The 19,906-nt window shown below is 38.2% G+C and overlaps 1 pseudogene; it reads left to right on the forward strand.

Annotated features, from left to right (window-relative positions):
• The first annotated feature begins 16,927 nt into the window (after nt 1-16,927).
• On the forward strand, nt 16,928-19,499 carry LOC112658977 (keratin, type II cytoskeletal 8-like; annotated as a pseudogene).
• Nucleotides 19,500-19,906: the final 407 nt, after the last annotated feature.

Consider the following 19,906-nt stretch of genomic DNA (forward strand, 5'->3'; position numbering starts at 1 on the left):
GCCATCTAGGACTTTTTTGCTAGACATCTAGGACATCTAGGACAAAGTTTGCTCATCTAGGACAAAGTTTGTCCATCTAGGACAAAGTTTGCTCATTGACAATGCAGCTGGTCACTCAAGAACCTCTATGGAGATGTATAGTGATATTAATGTTTTCATGCCTGATAACACAACATCCATTCTGCAGTCCATAGATCAGGGAGTCATTTTGACTTTCAAGTCTTGTTATTGAAGAAATATATTTTGTAAGGCTTCAGCTGCCACAGATAATGATTTCTTGGACGGATCTGGGCAAAGTAAATTGGAAAACCTGGAAAGGATTCACCATTCCAGATGCCATTAAGAACATTCTGATTCATGGGAAGAGGTCAAACTATGAACATTAATAGAGATTTTTAAAGGTGATGACAATCTTCATGGCTAATTCAAGGGGTACCTCAGTGGAAGAAGTAACTGCAGATAGGATGGCAATAGCAAGAGAATTAGAATGAGAAGTGGAGCCTGAAGAAGTGACTGAATTGCCACAATCTCATGATACAATTTTAATGGTTGAGGACTTGCTTCTTATGGATGAGGAAAATAAAGTGGTTTTTAAAGATGAAATCTACTCCCAGTGAAAATTCTGAGAAAAATTGTTGAAATAACAACAAAGGATTTAGAATGTTACCTAAATTTAATAAAGCTATGGCAGGGTTTGAGAGAATTGACTGATTGACTCTGATTTTCAAAGTAGTTCTCTGGTTAAAATGCTATCAAACAGCATTACATGTAGGGCACTTGAGTGGCTCAGTGGGTTAAGCATCTGACTCTGGATTTCGGCTCAGGTCATGATCTCACAGTGGTGGAATTGACGCCTGCATCAGGCTCTGTACACAGTGGGGAGTCTGCTGGGGATTCTGTCTCTCCTCCACTTGCTCTTCTTCCCCCCACCTAGTCAAATGAATAAATCAATCTTTTTTAAAAAACCCAGCATCACGTACTACAGAGAAATGCTTTGTGAAAGGAAGAGTCCTGGGATCAAGCCCTGCATTGGGCTCCCTGCTCAGTGGAGGGTCTGTTTCTCCCTCTCCTTCTGCCCTTTCCTCAGTCCTTTCTCTCCCTCCCTCTCTCTTTCTCTCTCTCCCTCTCTCTCTCTCTCACACACACACTGTCTCTCAAATAAACAAATCTTTTTTAAAAAAAGTAAAAAATAAAAAGTAATCACCAAACCCAAGGTTGCCTAGTTTTTACTATGTTGTCTAGAAGTTTTAGAATTTTTCATTTTATATTTAGATCTATTGATTCATTTTGAGAATTAATTTTTGGGAGAGGTGTAAAGTCTGCATCTATATTCTTTTTGTTTGTTTACATTTGGATGTCTAATTGCTCCAGCATGGACATTTGCTACAAAGATCCCTGTCTCCATTGAATTGCCTTTGTTCCTTTGTCAAAGATCACTTGACTATATTAGTGTTAGTCTATCTCTAAGCTTTCTATTCTGTTCCACTGATTTATTTTTGTGTTCTTCATACTATACCACACTATCTTGAACGTTGTAGCTTTATATGGTAAATCTTAAAAATCAGGTAGTGTAAATCCTCTGATTTTGTTTTTCTTCATTATTGTGTTGGCTACCCTGGGTCTTTTGCCTTTCCATATAAACTTTACAATGAGTTTATTAGTATATACAAAATAATTTCCTGGCATTTTAATTGGCATTGCATTGAATCTATAGATCATTTTGGGAAGAATTGACATCTTAAAAATATTGAATCTTCTTATCAATGAACATAAAATATCTCTCCATTTATGTAGATATACCTTGATTTCTTTCATCAGAATTTTGTAGTTTTCCTCATATAGATCGTTTACATCCCACAAATTTTGCTATGTAATATTCTCATTTTAATTTAGTTAAAAGTATTTAAAATTTTATTGTGACTTCTTTTTTTTTTTATTGTGACTTCTTATTTGACTCATATATTTAGAGATCTGTTGTTTAATCTCTACATACTTTGGGATTTTCCAGGTATGTTTTGTTAAATTTACACCTAAGTATTTCAGTTATTTTGGTGCTAATTATAAGTGGTATTATGCTTTAAATTTCAAAATCCAGTTGTTCCTTGCTGCTATATAAAAGAGCAATTGGCTTTTATGTATTAACTTAGTATCCTGCAAATACCTGGCTATACTTTCTTATTGATTTCAGAAATTTTTGTTGATTCTTTGGGATTTTATACATAGACAATCATATCATCTGCAAACGTAGATAATATTTCTTCCTTCCCAAAATATGTACATTTCCTTCCCTTGTCTTACTGCATTAGCTAGGGCTTCCAGTAGGATTTTAAAAAGGAATGGTGAGAGGAAACATCCTTATCTTGTACCTGTTATTAAGTGAAAATCATCTAGTTTCTCCTATTTTTGTTAAAATTTTATTTATTCATTCATAAGAGACAGAGAGAGAGAGAGAGAGAGAGGGGCAGAGACACAAGTAGAGGGAGAAACAGGCTCCATGCAAGGAGCCTGATGTGGGACTTGACTCTGGGACCCTAGGATCATGCACCAAACTGCAGGCAGATGCCCAACCACTGAGCCACACAGGCATCCCTAGTTTCTCACTATTAAATACAATGTTAGCTGTATACTTTTTTTTTTAGCTGTATACTTTTTTTGTAAGTTGTTTGTCAGTTGAGGAAGTTCCTCTCCCTAGTTTGCTAAGAGATGATGATGATGATGATGATGATGATGATGATAATGAATGGATTGTTGTTAGATTTTATCTAATACTTTTCTCTGCATCTATTACTACCATCACATGATTTTTCTTCTTCAGCCTTTTGATGTGATAGATTACATAATTTGATTTTTTTAAGTGAACTCTGTGCCCAACATGGGGCTCAAACTCATGATCTTGAGATCTAGAATCTCATACTCTACCAACTGAGCAAGCCAGGTATTCCTGATTTTTAAATGTTAAATAAGCCTTTCATACCTGGAATAAATGCCATTGGGTCATGGTATATAATTTTATACATCATTACATTTGGTTTGCCAATATTTTGTTAAAGTTTTTTGCATCTATGTTCATAAGATATATTGTTTTGTAATTTTCTTTTATTATCTCTGTCTGATTTTAATATTAGACACATATGGCCTCATAAAATGTACTAGGAAGTGTTCCTTCTGTTTTTGTTTTGTTTTGTTTTGTTTTTTTTTAAGAGATTGACAAAATTAGCTTCATTTCCTCTTTAAGTGCTTGGAAGAGGAGTCCAAGATGGCCAAGGAGTAGGAGACCTTAGTTTTGTCTGGTCCCAAGAATTCAGCTAAATAGCTATTAAATCATCTGAATACCTGTGAACTCAACAGGAGATCTAAGAAAAGAATTGCTGCAATTCTACAAATAGAAAAGCAAACACTTTCTGCAAGATTGACAAAATAGAAAAACTCACCTCAAGAAAGAGAACAAGAGGCAGTACTGACTGCCAGAGACCTAATCATTATGGCTATAAGTAAGATGTTGGAACTAGAGTTTGGAATAAGGATTATAAAGATCTTAGATGAGCTTGATAAAAGCATAGTAAACAATAGAGAATGCCTTTCTGGAGAAATAAATGAACTAAAATTGAATCAAGTTGGAATCAAAAAGGCTATTAATGAGATGCAATAAAAATGGAGGCTCTAACTGCCAGGATAAATGAGGCAAAAGAGAAAATTAGTGATATAGAAGACAAAATGATGGAGAATAAAAAATCTGAGAAAAGGAGAGATAAACAACTACTGGATCATGAGGGGAGATTTTGAGAGATAAGTGATACCATAAATCGAAACAATATTAGAATAATTCAAATCTCGGAGGAAAAGAAAAGGGGAGGCAGAAGGTATACTGGAGCAAATTATAGCAGAGAACTTCCCTAATATGGAGAAAGAAACAGGCATTCAAGTCCAGGAGGCACAAGAAGTGCTGCCTTCAGCCCAGGGCCTGATCCTGGAGACCCTGGATCGAGTCCCACATCAGGCTCTCTGCATGGAGCCTGCTTCTCCCTCCGCCTGTGCCTCTCTCTTTCTTTCTCTCTGTGTCTCTCATGAATGAATAAATAAAATCTTAATAAAAAAAAGAAAATCTCAGAGACAAAGAGAAAATCCTTAAAGCATTGGGACATGAGGTCTATAACCTACCATAGTAGAAACATTAGACTGATGCAGACCTATCCACAGAGACATGGCAGGCCAGAACTGACTGGCATGATATATTCAGGGCGCTAAATGGGAAAAATATGCAGCCAAGAATACTTTATCCAGCAAGGCTGTCATTCAAATTAGGGGAGGGTGCCTGGGTGGCTCAATGGTTGAGCATATGCCTTTGGCTCAGGTCTTGATCCCAGGGTCCTGGGATTGAGTCTCACATTGGGTTCCCTGAGGGGATCCTGCTTCTCCCGCTGCCTATGTCTCTGCCTCTCGCTGTTTGTCTGTCATGAATAAATAAATAAACTCTTTTTTTAAAAAAAGGAAGAAATATAAAAGCTTCCAGGACAAACAGAAACTAAAAGAATTGTGATCTTCCACCCCTTCAAGAAATATTAAAGGATGGGCAGCCCGGGTGGCTCAGCGGTTTAACGCCGCCTTTAGCCCAGGGTATGATCCTGGAGACCCCGGATTGAGTCCCACGTCAGGCTCCCAGCATGGAGCCTCTTTCTCTCTCTCTCTCTCTCTCTCTCTGTCTCTTATGAATAAATAAATAAAATCCTTAAAAATAAATAAAATATATTTTTTTAAAAAGAAATATTAAAGGGTATCCTTTAAGCAGAGAGAGCACCCAAAAAGTAACATAGACCACAAAGGAACAGAAACAATATACAGAACAGTGGCTTTACAGGTAATACAATGGCACTAAATTCATATCTTTCAACAGTTACTCTGAATGTGAATAGGCTAAATGCCTCAATCAAAAGACACAGGGTATCAGGTTTGCTAAAAATAAAAAATAAAAAAAAAAAACAAAAATCAAGACCCACTGATATGCTGTCCCCAAGAGACTCATTTTAGTCTTCCAATTAAAAGTGAGGGGGTGGAAAACTATCATGCTAATGAACATCAAAAGAAAGCTGGGGTAGCAATCCTTATATCAAACAAATTAGATTTTAAAGCAAAAAATGTAGTAAGAGTTGAAGAAGGACAGTATATCTTAATTAAAAGGACTATCCAAAAAATATCTAACCATTGTACAGGCTTATGCCCCTAACATGGGAGTAGCCAATTATATAAACCAATTAATAACCAAATTAAAGAAACACATTGATAATAATACAATAATACTAGGGGACTTTAACACCCCACTCATGGCAATGGACAGATTATCGAAGCAGAACATCAACAAGGAAACAAGGGCTTGAATGACACACTGGATTAGATGGATTTTACATATATATTCAGAGTATTCCATCCTAGAGTAACAGAATACACATTCTTCTTGAGTGCACATAGAACATTCTCTAGAGTACATCGCATACTGGGTCACAAATCAGGTCTCAACTGGTACCAAAAGATTGGGATTATTCCTTGCATATTTTCAGACAACAATGCTTTGAAACTGGAACTCAATAACAAGAGGAAAATTGGAAAGAATTCAAATATATGAAGCTTAAAGAGCATCCTACTAAAGAATGAATGAATCAATCAGGAAATTAAGGAAGAATTTTAAAAATTCATGAAAACAAATGAAAATGAAAACAACTGTCCAAAATCTTTGGGATGCAGTAAAGATGGTCCAAAGAGGGAAGTATATAGCAATACAATCCTTTCTCAAGAAATAAGGAAGGTCTCAAATACGCTTCCTAATCTTATACCTAAAGGAACTGGAGAAAAACAGCAAATAAAGCCTAAGCCCAGCAGGAGAAGAGAACTGATAAAAATTAGAGAAGAATTCAATGAAATAGAAACTAAAAGAACAGTAGAACATGTCAATAAAACTAGGAGCTGGTTCTTTGAAAGAATTAATAAGGTTGACAACTCCCTGGCCAGATTTACTAAAAACAAAAGAGAAAGGACCCAAGTAAGTAAAATCATGAATGAAAGAGGAGAGATCACAACCAACACCAAAGAAATATAAACAATTATAAGAACATTGTATGAGTAACCATGTGCCATGAAATTAGGCAATCTGAAAGAAATGGATGCATTCCTAAAAATGTATAAACTTCCTAAACTAAAACAGGAAGAAATAGAAAACCTGAACAGATCCATAACCAGCAAGAAAATTTAAGCAGTAATCAAAACCTCCCAACAAACAAGAGTCCAGGGCTAGATGGGTTTCCAGGGGAATTCTGTCAAACATTTAAAGGAGAATTAATACCTATTCTTCTGAAGCTGATTCAAAAAAATAGAAATGTAAGGAAAACTTCCAAACTCTTTCTATGAGGCCAGCATTACCTTCATTCCCAAACAAGATGAAGACCTCCCCCCAAAAAGGAGAATTACATGCCAATATCCTTGATGAACATGGATGCAAAAATTCTTACAAAGATACTAGCCAATAGGATCCAACAATACATTAAAAGGATTATTCACCATGATCAAGTAGGATTTATTCCTGGGCTATAATGGTGGTTCAACATCTGCAAACCAATCAATGTGATACACTACTTTAATGAAGAAAAGGATGAGAACTATGTGATCCTCTCAATGGATGCAGAAAAAGCATTTGACAAAGTACAGCATCATTTCTTGATTAAAATTCTTCACAGTATAGGGATAGAGGAAACCATATCTTAATATCATAAAAGTTATCTATGAAAAGCCCACAGTGAATATCATTCTCATAATATATTCCCCCTAAGGTCAAGAACATGACAGGGATGTCCACTGTCATCATTTGTTCAATACAGTTCTAGAAGTCCTAGCCTCAGCAATCAGACATCAAAAAGAAATAAAAGACATCCAAATTGTCAAAGAAGAAGTCAAACACTCACTCTTCACTGATGACATAATACTCTATGTGGAGAACCCAAAGACTCCATCCCCAAATTTCTAGAACTCATATAGGAATTCAGCAATGTGCCAGGATATAAAATCAATGCACAGAAGTCATTTGCATTTCTATACTCTAACAATGAGACAAAAGAAAGAGAAATTAGGGAGTTGATCCCACTTATAATTGCACCCAAAGCCATGAGATACCTAGGAAAAAACCTAACCAAAGAGGCAAAGAATCTGTACTAAGAAAAATATTGAACAGTCATGAAAGAAATTGAGGAAGATACAAAGAAATGGCAAAACATTCCATGCTCAAGGAGAGGAAGAACAAATATTGTTAAAATGTCTATGTTACCTAGAGCAATTTATACATGCAATGCAATCTCTATCAAAATAACATCAACTTTTTTTTTCCATAGAGCTGGAACAAATAATTCTAAAATTTGCATGGATCCAGAAAAGACCCTGAATAGCCAAAGGAATGTTGAAAAAGAATACCAAAACTGGTGGCATCACAATTCCAGACTTCAAGCTCTATTACAAACCTGTAATCATCAAGACACAGTATGGTAGTGGCACAAAAACAGACACATAGCTCAATGGAGCAGAATAGAGAACCTAGAAATGGACCCTCAACTCTTTGGTCAACTGGTCTTTGACAAAGCAGGAAAGAATATCCAATGGATAAAAGACACTCTCTTCAAAAAATGCTGTTGGAAAAATTGGACAGCCACATGCAGAAGAATGAAATTAAAACGTATCCTTACAGCATGCACAAAAATAGATTCAAAATGGGTGAAAAACCAAAATGTGAGAAAGGAATCCATCAAAATCCTAGAGGAGAACACAGGCAGCAACCTCTGTGACCCTGGATGAAGCAGGTTCTTGGTGGACACATCTCCAAGACAAGGGAAACAAAGGCAAATATGAACTTTTGCGACTTCAAGATAAAAAGCTTTTGCACAGAAAAGGAAACAGTCGTTAAGCCAAAAGACAACTGACAGAATGGGAGAAGATATTTGCAAATGTCTTATCAGACAAAGGGCTAGTATCCAAAAATCTGTAAAGAACTTACCAAACTCAACATCCAAAGAACAAATAATCCAATCAAGAAACAGGCAGAAGATAAGAACAGACATTTTCCCAAAGAAGACATACAAATGGCCAACAGACACATGAAAAAATGTCCACATCACTTGCCATCTGGGAAATACAAATCAAAACCACAATGAGATACCACCTTACACTGATCATAATGGCTAAAATTAACAAGTTGGGAAATGATAGATGTTGGCAAGGATGCAGAGAAAGGGGAACCCTCTTACACTGTTGGTGGGAATGCAAAGTGGTGCAGCCACTCTGGAAAACAGTACGGAGGTTCTTCAAAAAGTTGAAAATAAAGCTACCTATGACCAAGCAATTGCACTAGTAGGTATTTATCCCAAAGATACAAATGTAGTGGTCTGAATGGGCACCTGCACCCCAATACAGCAGCAATGTCCACTATAGACAAACTAGGGAAAGAGTCCAGATGTCCATTGACAGATGAATGGATGAAGAATATGTGGTGTATATATACAATGGAATACTACTCAGCCATCAAACAAATGAAATCTTGCCATTTGCAATGACGTGGATGGAATTAGAGGGTATCATGCTAAGCAAAATAAATCAAATAGAGGAAGACAATTATATGATCTCACTCATATCTGGAATTTAAGAAACAAAACAGAATCAGGAGAAGGGAGGGAAAAATAAAACAAGAGGATATCAGACAGGAGACAAACCATAAGAGACTCTCAATTATAGGAAATGAACTGAGGGTTGCTAGAACGGAGGGGATTTGGGGGATGAGGTAACTGGATGACAGACATTAAGGAGGGCCCATGATGTAATGAGCACTGAGTGTTATAGAAGATTGATAATAGGACACCTAGGTGACTCAGTGGTTGAGGGTTTGCCTTGGCTCAGGTGTCATCCCAGATTGCCAGGATCGAGTCCCACATTGGGCTCCCTGCATGGAGCCTGATTCTCCCTCTGCCTGTCTCTGCCTCTCTCTGTGTGTATCTCTCATGAATAAATAAATAAATAAATAAATAAATAAATAAATAAATAAATAAATAAAACCTTAAAAAAATAAGACAGATGAATCACTGAACTCTACCTTTGAAACTAATAATACACTATATGTTAACTAATTGAATTTAAATGTTAAAGACCAAAAAATGTTTGGTAGAATTGGAAACTATTTGGGCCTGGTGATTTCTACTTTGGAAGTTTATTAATTGTTGATTCAATTTCCTTTAAATATATAAACTTCTTCAGATTATCTGTTTCTCCTTGGATGAGTTTTGGTCAATTTTGTCTTTCAAGAAATTGGACTATTTCATCTAAGTTACCAAGTTTGTGGTATAGGAGTTGTTGATAATATTCATTTATTATCATTTTAAATGACCATATGGTCAGTACTCATGGTTCCTCTTGCATTTCCAATATTAGTAATTTGTATTTTTTTTCTTTTTTGCTTTGGTTAACTTGGTTAGAGGTTTATTGATCTAAGTTATATTTTTGAAGAAACAGATTTTGGTTTCGTTGATTTTATCTTTTGTTTTCTTGGTTTATAATTTCATTGACTTTTACTGAAATTTTAATTATATCTTCTCTGTTACTCTGGATTTAATTTGCTTTTATTTATCTAGTTTTCTTATGTGAAAGCTTAGATTATCAATTCTGGATCTTTTTTCTTTTCTAATGCATGTTTTCAATGTTATAATTTTTTCTCTAAGCACTGCTTTTGCTGCATCCCACGAATTTTGCTGTGTAGTATTTTCATTTTCATTTAGTTCAAAGTATTTAAAATTTATTATGTGACTTTATATTTGACTCATATGCTATTTAGAGGTCTGTTGTTTAATGTCCACATATTTGGGATTTTCCAGCCACCTTTCTATTACCAATTTCTATTTCTATTTCACTGTGGTCTGAGAGCTTATTTTGTTATTTTATTTTATTTTATTTTATTTTATTTTACTCAAAAGATTGTATTCACTTGTTTGAGAGAGAGTGAGAGAGCACAAGTGGGGGAAGCTACAGAGGGAGAGGGAGAAGCAGTCTCCCCACTGAGCAGGGGCTCGATGTCAGAACCTCAGGATTATGACCTGAGTCATAGGCAGACACTTAACCAACTGAGCCACCCAGGTGCCTTCTGAGAGCTTACTTCGTATGATTTCTATCCTCTTAAGTTTTTTAAGGTGTGTTTTATGGCTCAGGATGTGGTCTGTCTTGGCAAATGTTCTATATGATCTTAAGAATTGTGCATTCCTTGGTTGTTTAATAACATATTCTATAAATGTCACTTAGACCCAGTTGGTTGATGGTGCTATTTAGTTCAACTATGTTCTTACTGATTTTTTTTCTGAATCTGTCATTTACTTGTTAAAGGGCTTTAAACCTCCAAGTGTAATAGTGGATTTGTCTATTTCCCTTTGCATTTCTATCAAGTTTTTTGCTTCATGTATTTTGCGGGTCTGTTGTTAGGTGCATCCAAGATTACACTTTGAGAATAGTTTTGTCTCCTTGGAAAACTGATGGCTTTTTCATTGTGTAATGTTCATCTTTATCTGTCATACTTTTCCTTGCTCTAAAATCTGCATTGTGTCAAATTTAAATGGCTCTTCTAGCTTTCTTTGGATTACTGGCCATGTAGTATATCTTTCTCCATCTATCTCTGTTTAACCTGTGTGTTTCTATTTAAACTGTGTTTCGGGGCACCTGGGTGGCTCAGTCGGTTAAATGTCTGCCTTCGGCTCAGGTCATGATCCCAGGATCCTGGAATTGATCCCACATCAGACTCTCTACTCAGCAGAGCACCTGTTTCTCCCTCTTCTTCTGCCTGCCACTACCCCTGCTTATGCTCTCTCTCTCCTTCTCTGTCTGTCAAATCAGCAAATACAATCTTAAAAAAATACGGTAAATTTCATGGGGTGCCTGGGTGGCTCAGTCAGTTAAGTGTCAGACTTTTGCTTTTGGCTCAGGTCATGATCTCAGGGCGGTGAGATTGAGCCCTACAATCTCCACGCTCAGCACAGAGTCTGCTTGATTCTCTCTCTCTCTCTCTCTGCCCCTCCCCCTTGCTTGTGCCCTCTCTCACTCTCTCTCACTCTCCTTCTCAAAATAAATACAGGCTTAAAAAATAAAATACAGTGGTTTTCTTGTAGACAAAGTATAGTTTGATCTTATTTTTATCTACTTGGGTAGTCTATCTTATAATAGGTGTATTTAGATATTGACATTTATTTTTTAAAAGATTTATTAATTTGAAAAAGAGTGTGCCTGTATACATGTGCAAGTGGGAAGAGGGGCAGAGGGAGAGGGAGGGAAAGAATTCCAAGCAGACTCCCCATGGAGGTCACCTTCAGGATCAGTCTCATGACCCTGACATTATGACTTGAGCCAAAACTAGGAGTCTGATGGTTATCGAACTGAGCCACCTAGGCGACCCTAGGCCATTGACACTTAAAGTGATTATTGATACAGTTGGATTGGTATTTACTATGTTTTGACTATATTTGTTGCCTTTGTTTTTTATTTTCCTTTTTTTTTTTTGTCTTCCACTCTTTTTCTGCCTTCTCTAGTTTTGACTGGGCATTTTATGTGATTTTAGTTTCTGTCCTCTCTTACTTTTTTAAAAAAATATTATTTAAATTCCACTTAGTTAACATATAATGTTATATTGGTTTTAGGTGTACAACATAGTGATTCACGACTTTCATACAACACCCAATGCTCATCATAGCAAATGCACCCTTTAATCCCCATCACCCACTTAATCTATCCCCCAACCAACCACCCCTCTGATAACCATCAGTTTGTTAGAGTGAAGGGTCTGTTCCATGGTTTGCCTCTCTCTCTTTTATCCTCCTTTGCTCATTTGTTGTGTTTCTTAAATTCCACATGTAAGTGAAATCATATGGTATTTGATTTTCTCTGACTGGCTTATTTTGCTTAGCATTAATATTCACCCATGTCACTGAAAACAGTAAACTTTCATTCTTTTTTATGACTGAGTAATATGCGTATATATATATATATCACATTTTTATGACTAATATTCCATAACATATATACATATATACATACACCACAGTAATATTCTATTATATATACATATATATACATATACCACATTCTTTTTTATGACTGAGTGATATTCCATTACACACACACACACACACACACACACACCCCACATCTTTATCCATTCATCTGTTGATGGACACTTAGGCTATTTCTGTAGTTTGGCTATTGTAAATAATGCTGCTATAAACATAGGGGTGCATGTATCCATTTTATTTAATATTTTTTAATTCTTTGAGTAAATATCTAGTAGTGCAATTGCTAGAGGGTAGGGTAATTCCATTTTTAACTCTTTGATGAAACTGTACTGTTTTCCACAGTGGTTGCACCAGTTTGCATCCCCACCAACAATGCAGGAGTGTTTCCCTTTCTCCATATATTCACCAAAACCTGTTGTTTTTTGTGTTGTCAAACCAAAGAGGTGAAAGATGCTGTAACAAACAATTATAAGATTTGTATGGAACAACAAAAGTCCCCAAATAGCCAAAGAAACCTTGAAAAAGAAAAGCAAAGCTGGAGATATCACAATGCTGGGCTTCAAGTTACATTACAAAGCTGCAGTGATCAAGACAGTAGGGTGCTGGCACAAAAAAATAGACACATAGATCAATAGAACAGAAAACCCAGAAATGTATCCACAACTATATATGGCCAGATAATCTTCAACAAAGCAGGAAAGAATATCCAATGGAACAAAGACAGCCTTTAACAAATAGTGTTGGGAAAACTAGACAGCAACATGCAGAAGAATGAAACAGGATGACTTTCTTACACCATACACAAAAATGAATTAAAAATGGATTAAGACCTAAATATGAGACCTGACACCATAAAAATCCCAGAGTAGAATACTGGCAGTAACCTCTTTGACATGGCCATAGCAACTTCTTTCTAGATATGTCTCTAGAGGCAAGGGAAACAAAAACAAAATAACTGTTGGGACTTCATCAAGATAAAATGCTAGGGCACAGTGAAACAACAAAACTAAAAGGCAATCTATGAAATGGGAGAAGATATTTGCAAATAATATATCTGACAAAAGGTTAATATCCAAAATATATAAAGAACTTACCAAACTCAGCACCCAAAAAATGAATAATACATGAACAGTCATTTCTTCAAAGATGTACAAATGCACCATAGACACATGAAAATATTCTCAACATCACTCATTGTCAGGGAAACATAAATCAAAACCACAATGAATTATCACCTCACATCTGTCAGAATGGCTAAAATAAAAAGCACAAGAAAGAGTAAGTGTTGGCAAGGATATCGAGAAAAAGGAACCCTCATGCACTGCTGGTGGGAATGCAAACATGTGGACTCACTAGGGAAAACAGTATGGAGGTTCCTCAAAAAATTTAAAAAAAGAACTACCCTGTGATCCAATGATTACACTACTGGGTATTTACTCAAAGAAAACAAAAACTCTAATTTGAAAAGATGTATACACCGCTATGTTTATAGCAGTATTATTACAATAGCCAAATTATAGAAGCATCCCAAATGTCCACTGATAAATGAATGGATAAAGGAGATATGGTGTATAGGTACAAAGGAATATTACTCAGCCATAAAAAGAATGAAATCTTGTCATTAGTAACAACATGGACAAATCTAGAGAATATAATACTAAGTGAAATAAGTCAAGCAGAGAAAGACAAATAGCATGTGATTTCACTCATATTTGAATTAAAACAAAATAAATGAACAAAGGGGGAAAAAAGACAAACAAAAAAAGCTTTTAACTATAGAGAACAAACTGATGGTTACTAGAGGGAGGTTGATGGATGAAATAGGTGAAGGGGATTAAGAGTATACTTACCGGGATCCCTGGGTGGCGCAGCGGTTTGGCGCCTGCCTTTGGCCCAGGGCGCAATCCTGGAGACCTGGGATCGAATCCCATGTCGGGCTCCCGGTGCATGGAGCCTGCTTCTCCCTCTGCCTGTGTCTCTGCCTCTCTCTCTCTCTCTGTGACTATCATAAATAAATAAAAATTAAAAAAAAGAGTATACTTACCATGATAAGCATTCAGTAACGTATAGATATTAAATAACCATATTGTATACCTGAAACTAATATAACATTGCACATCAAGTATACTGGGTTAAAAATTTTTTTAACAGAATAACCAATGGGGAAAGAATAGTCTCTTCAATAAATAGTGCTGGGAAACTGGATATCCAAATGTATAAAATTTGGATTTTGGATATCCAAAAGTATAAAATTTGACCCCTATCTTACATTACTCACAAATATTAACTCATTAGTGGATTAAGGACTGAAATTTGAGACATAAAACCATAAAACATGGGGGAAAGCTCCTTGACATTTGGCAATGATTTTTTGGGATATGACACCAAAAGCACAAGAAACAAGAGCAAAAATCAACGAGAGACTATAACAAAATAAAATCTTGCTCCATGGCAAACGAAACATTCAAAAACAAAAACTGAAAGGCCATCTACAGAATGGGAGAAAATATTTGCAAACTTTATATCTGATAAGGACTTAAAATCCAAAATACATAAGTAGCTCATACAACTGAATAACTAAAAAACAGTTTAACATAGTTAGATGAAGGGCACCTGGGTGGCTCAAATGGTTGAGTGTCTGCCTTCAGCTCAGGTTGTAATCCCAGGGTCCTGATCTAGCCCTAGATTGGGCTCCTGCTCAGCAGGAAGTCTAATCACATCACATCTCATCACATCTCTCATCTCATTGACAACTAATAATCAGGAAATGCAAATCAATACTACAGTGAGGTGTCATCTTATAAATGTTAGAATAGCCATTAGCCAGAAAACAAACAAAAAACATACACACAAGAATTAACAAATACTGGCAATGATGTGGCTAAATGGGAACTCTGTCACTGTTGGTAGGAATGTAAATTGGTTCAGCCACTACTGAAACAGTATGGAGTTTGCTCAAAAAATTAAAAATAGAACTACTAGGGATCCCTGGGTGGCGCAGCGGTTTGGCGCCTGCCTTTGGCCCAGGGCGCGATCCTGGAGACCCAGGATCGAATCCCACATCGGGCTCCCGGTGCATGGAGCCTGCTTCTCCCTCTGCCTGTGTCTCTGCCTCTCTCTCTCTCTCTCTGTGACTATCATAAATAAATTTAAAAAAAAAGAACTACTATATAGTCCAGCAATCCCACATCTGAATATATTTCTGAAGAAGTTGAAATCGCTATTTAAAAAAATATCTTAAAAAATAAAAATAAATAAAAAAGATATCTTCACTCCCATCTTCATTGCAGTATTATTCACAATAGCCAAGACATAGAAACAACCTAAGTGTCCATCAATGGATGAGTTTATGTATGTTTATATACCCATTATGCATATATATGTATATGCACATACATATGTATATACACTTATTTATACACATATTTCACACATATATGTATATGCCTGTGTCTGTGTGTGTGCACCATAAAAACAGGAAATCCCACTACCCAAAAATGTGGACAGAACTTGAGACCATATTCTAAAAGAAATAAGTCAGAAAAAGACAAATACTGTACAATCTCTCATATATGTGTACTCTAAAAGCATCAGACTTGTAGAAATGCATAGAATAGTGCTTATCAGACTAGAGACTGAACAAAAGGTTAAATGTTGGTCAAAAAGCATAAATTTAGTTATAAGGTACTTAAGTTCTGGGGATATAATGTATAGCATGATGACTTTGGTTATTGTATTATATATTTGAAAGTTGCTATCAGATAAAGCTTTAATGTTCTCACCATAAAACAACCACCATAGGGGATCCCTGGGTGGCACAGCGGTTTAGCGCCTGCCTTTGGCCCAGGGTGCGATCCTGGACACCCAGGATCGAATCCCACGTCAGGCTCCCGGTGCATGGAGCCTGCTTCTCCCTCTGCCTATGTCTCTGCCTCTCTCTCTCTCTCTGTGTGACTATCATAAAAAAAAACAACCACAATAAAATGGTAATTATGTAGGATAAAGGATGTGTTAGCTAACCTTATTGTGGCAAACATTTTGTAATATATACATAAATCAGCACCTTTAACTTACACAATGTTGTATGTCAACTATATTTCAATAAAGCTAGGAAAAAAAGTGTGGGGAAAAGCAGAAAAGCACAGATATTAGTTATAGCCCAGGCACAGGGTCGCTAAAGACCAAGACGTGATCACAGGATTATAGAATACTTCCCCTCTCCCCACAACATACCACCATATCAGTAAGCCTCCTGTGTAACAGAAGATTGCAACTGAAAGAAGTGCATGACTCAGACTTTATTTAAGAAGGAGTATTGGGATGCCTGAGTGGCTCAGTGGTTGAGCGTCTGCCTCTGGCTCAGGGCGTGATCCTGGAGTCCTGGGATCGAGTCCCGCATTGGGCTCTGCGTGGAGCCTGCTTCTCTCTCTGCCCATGTCTCTGCCTCTCTCTGTTTCTCTCATGAATAAGTAAAATCTTTTTTTTAAAAAAAAGAATATCAAGGGAAATCCAAAGACAACAGGAGAGACAAAAGCAAGCAATTAGAAGAAATTTTAACTTCTGACACCTACAGCTAGGAGTAAAAACAGCTTCTAGGTAAATCAAACAGTAAAAACAACATAGTCCCTAGCAAGAAAATAAAAATTTCACACAAAAAGCCTATTTACTTAATTTCCTGTTACCTGGGACAACATGTCCAGCTTTCAGAAAAATTTACAGGGAACATTAAAAGAAATAAAGCCACAGGCTGAAGAGACAGAGCAAACAGAATCAAATTCAGATATGACACCCACCTAGAAGCAGCTCCTCATGCTCCTTCTGGAACCTCTGTCAGGTTCAGCCTCCTTGCCTCCACTCCAGCCTCTGCTGCAGCCTCCATCATGTCCACCAGGGTGACCTCGAAGTTCTACAAGATGTCCACCTCTGGTCCCTGGGCCTTCAGTAGCCTCTCTTACACAAGTGGGTCCGGCTCCCACATCAGCTCCTCTGCCTTCTCCCGGGTGGGCAGCAGCAGCAGCAGCTTCTGGGGTGGCTTGAACAGCAGCATGAGTGTGGTCGGGGGCTACAGTGGGCCCGGGGGCATGGGGGGCATTACAGCTGTCTCAGTGAACCAGAGCCTGCTGAGCCCCCTTAAGCTGGAAGTGGACCCCAACATCCAGGCAGTGCACACCCAGGAGAAGTTGCATATCAAGAGCCTCAACAAGTTTGCCTCCTTCATCAACAAGGTCAGGCACCTGGAGCAGCAGAACAAAATGCTAGAGACCAAGTGGGGCCTCCTGCAGCAGCAGAAAACCACTCAGCAACATAGATAACATGTTTGAGAGCTACATCAACAATCTCTGGAGGCAGCTGGACCTCTGGGGGCAGGAGAAGCTGAAGCTGGAAGTGGAGCTTGGCAACATGCAGGGGCTCATGGAGGACTTCAAGGATAAATATGAGGATGAGATCAGAGAGTGTGCAGACATGGAGAATGAATTTGTCCTCATCAAGAAGGATGTGGATGAAGCTTACATGAACAAGATAGAACTGGAGTCCCGCCTGGAAGGGCTGACCGACAAGATCAACTTCTTAAGGCAGCTGTATTTAGGGGAGATGAGTGAGCTGCAGTTTCAGATCTTGGACATGTCCATGGTGCTGTCCATGGACAACAGCCCCTCCCTGGACCTGGACGGTCCATTGCTGATCATTGCCAAGGTCAAGGCCCAGTACGAGGACATCACCAACTGCAGCCGGCTGAGGCCAAGACCATGTACCAGATCAAGCATGAGGAGCTGCAGACATTGGCTGGGAAGCATGGGGATAACCTCTCACATGAAGACAGAGATTTCCGAGATGAACCCGAGCATCAGCTGCCTCCAGGCCAAGATCGAGGCCCTCAAAAACCAGAGGGCTGCCCTGGAGGCTGCCATAGCTGCTACCAAGCAGTGCGGGGAGTTGGCCATTAAGGACGCCAATGCCAAGGTGGCTGAACTGGAGGCCACCCTGCAGCGAGCCAAGCAGGACATGGCCCAGCAGCTGTGCGAGTACCAGGAACTCATGAACGTCAAGCTGGCCCTGGACATTGAGATCGCCACGTACCGCAAGCTGCTGGAGGTCGAGGAGAGCCGGCTGGAGTCTGGGATGCAGAACATGAGTATCCATATGAAGACCACCAGCGGCTACTCAGGTGGCCTGAACTTGGCCTATGGGGGCCTCACTAGCCCTGGCCTCAACTATGGCCAGAGCTCCTTCCAGTCCCCCTTTGGCCCTGGCGGTTCTTCCAGCCGCGGCAGTTCCTCCAAAGCTGTGGTGGTGAAGAAGATCGAGACTTGTGGATGGGAAGCTGGTGTCTGAGTCATCTGAAGTCCTGCCTAAGTGACCATGGGTCCTCCCAGCCTCCTTACTCTTGTGGCCCCCATAGAGCCTTTGGGGGAAAGAGCTGTGCAGGGGAGCCTTGCTACAAGAGACCCCCCTAAGGCTCAGTCCCAGTCCTCAGCCTACCTTTAGGGGGAGTCTACTGCCATGAGTACCCCCTCTTGTCCATGACCCCAGCGGAAAGCCAACTCAAGTGTCTTTTCCCAAATAAAGCCTCTCATGTAGCTGCCAGTACCCCCCAAAAGAATTCAGATATAACAGAGACATTGGAATTACAATACCTAGAATTTAAAATAATTAGCATTAATGTACTAAGGGCTCTAATGAAAGAAGTGAAAAACACACAAGGATAAATCGGTAATGAAAGCAGAGACAGAAAAATCTAAGAAAGGATTAAATGGAAATGCTAGAGTTGAAACCCAAATCAATTGTATATGAGTTTTTTTCTTAAAGCAAAAACCCAAACAACAAAGCAAATGTTTTCTCCAATTCTCCCAGGAAAATTTTCTTACCACAGAGTGGCTATTGCAATTGCTGCAACACAACCAAATGGAATTAAAATCTTCCATTAATTTGAAGATATGATGGAAAAGAAGTAGCACAAGCAAAGACTATCTTTAACAGGGATCCCTGGGTGGCGCAGCGGTTTGGCGCCTGCCTTTGGCCCAGGGCGCGATCCTGGAGACCCGGGATCGAATCCCACGTCAGGCTCCCGGTGCATGGAGCCTGGTTCTCCCTCTGCCTATGTCTTTGCCTCTCTCTCTCTCTCTCTCCTCTATGTGACTATCATAAAAAAAAAAAAGACTATCTTTAACAGAAGTCTAAAATGAGGAACTTGAGATGCAAAAACCTCTTTCATTCCTCTTCTCTTTATAGCCAAAAGTTTTTTCAAGTCATCTTTATAAAAAGTCTGTAGATCTATATATTGTAAGTATATAACATGATTCAGTACTTTATCTTCTTCTTCTGTCAATATGGTAATTATTTCAGGTGATAGATGTAACCTTCAAGATTTCATGAAATAGGGCACCTGAGTGGCTTAGTCAGTTGAGCATCCAACTCTTGGTTTTGGCTCAGGGTCATGGGATCAGACTCCACATCTATCACTGTGCTAGTGTGGAGTCTGCTTGTCTCTCTCTCTCTCTCTCTCTCTCTCTCTCTCTCTACTTCTTTCCTGCACATGCTCACTCTCTTCCTCTCCAATAAATAAATAAGTAAATAAGTAAGTAAATAAATAAATAAATAAATAAATAAATAAATAAATAAAATCTTAAAAAAATATTTCGTGAAATAAGGTCTGACAATTCACCCTGCCATTTGAAGAAGAAAAATCAGATATTTAAGGATGTGAGGAAGAATGACAGAAGTCTGTTATCAGGCCTGGCACTTCCAAAGCTGGGTAGAATCCATGTGATTGATCACTATGTAGACGCTGAAGGGAGTTGGCCAAATGTTTTTTTGCTGGAAAACATTCCAGGCAGAGGGGG

Source organism: Canis lupus, chromosome 2, assembly GCF_003254725.2.
Source record: "Canis lupus dingo isolate Sandy chromosome 2, ASM325472v2, whole genome shotgun sequence".
NCBI classification, from domain to species: domain Eukaryota; kingdom Metazoa; phylum Chordata; class Mammalia; order Carnivora; family Canidae; genus Canis; species Canis lupus.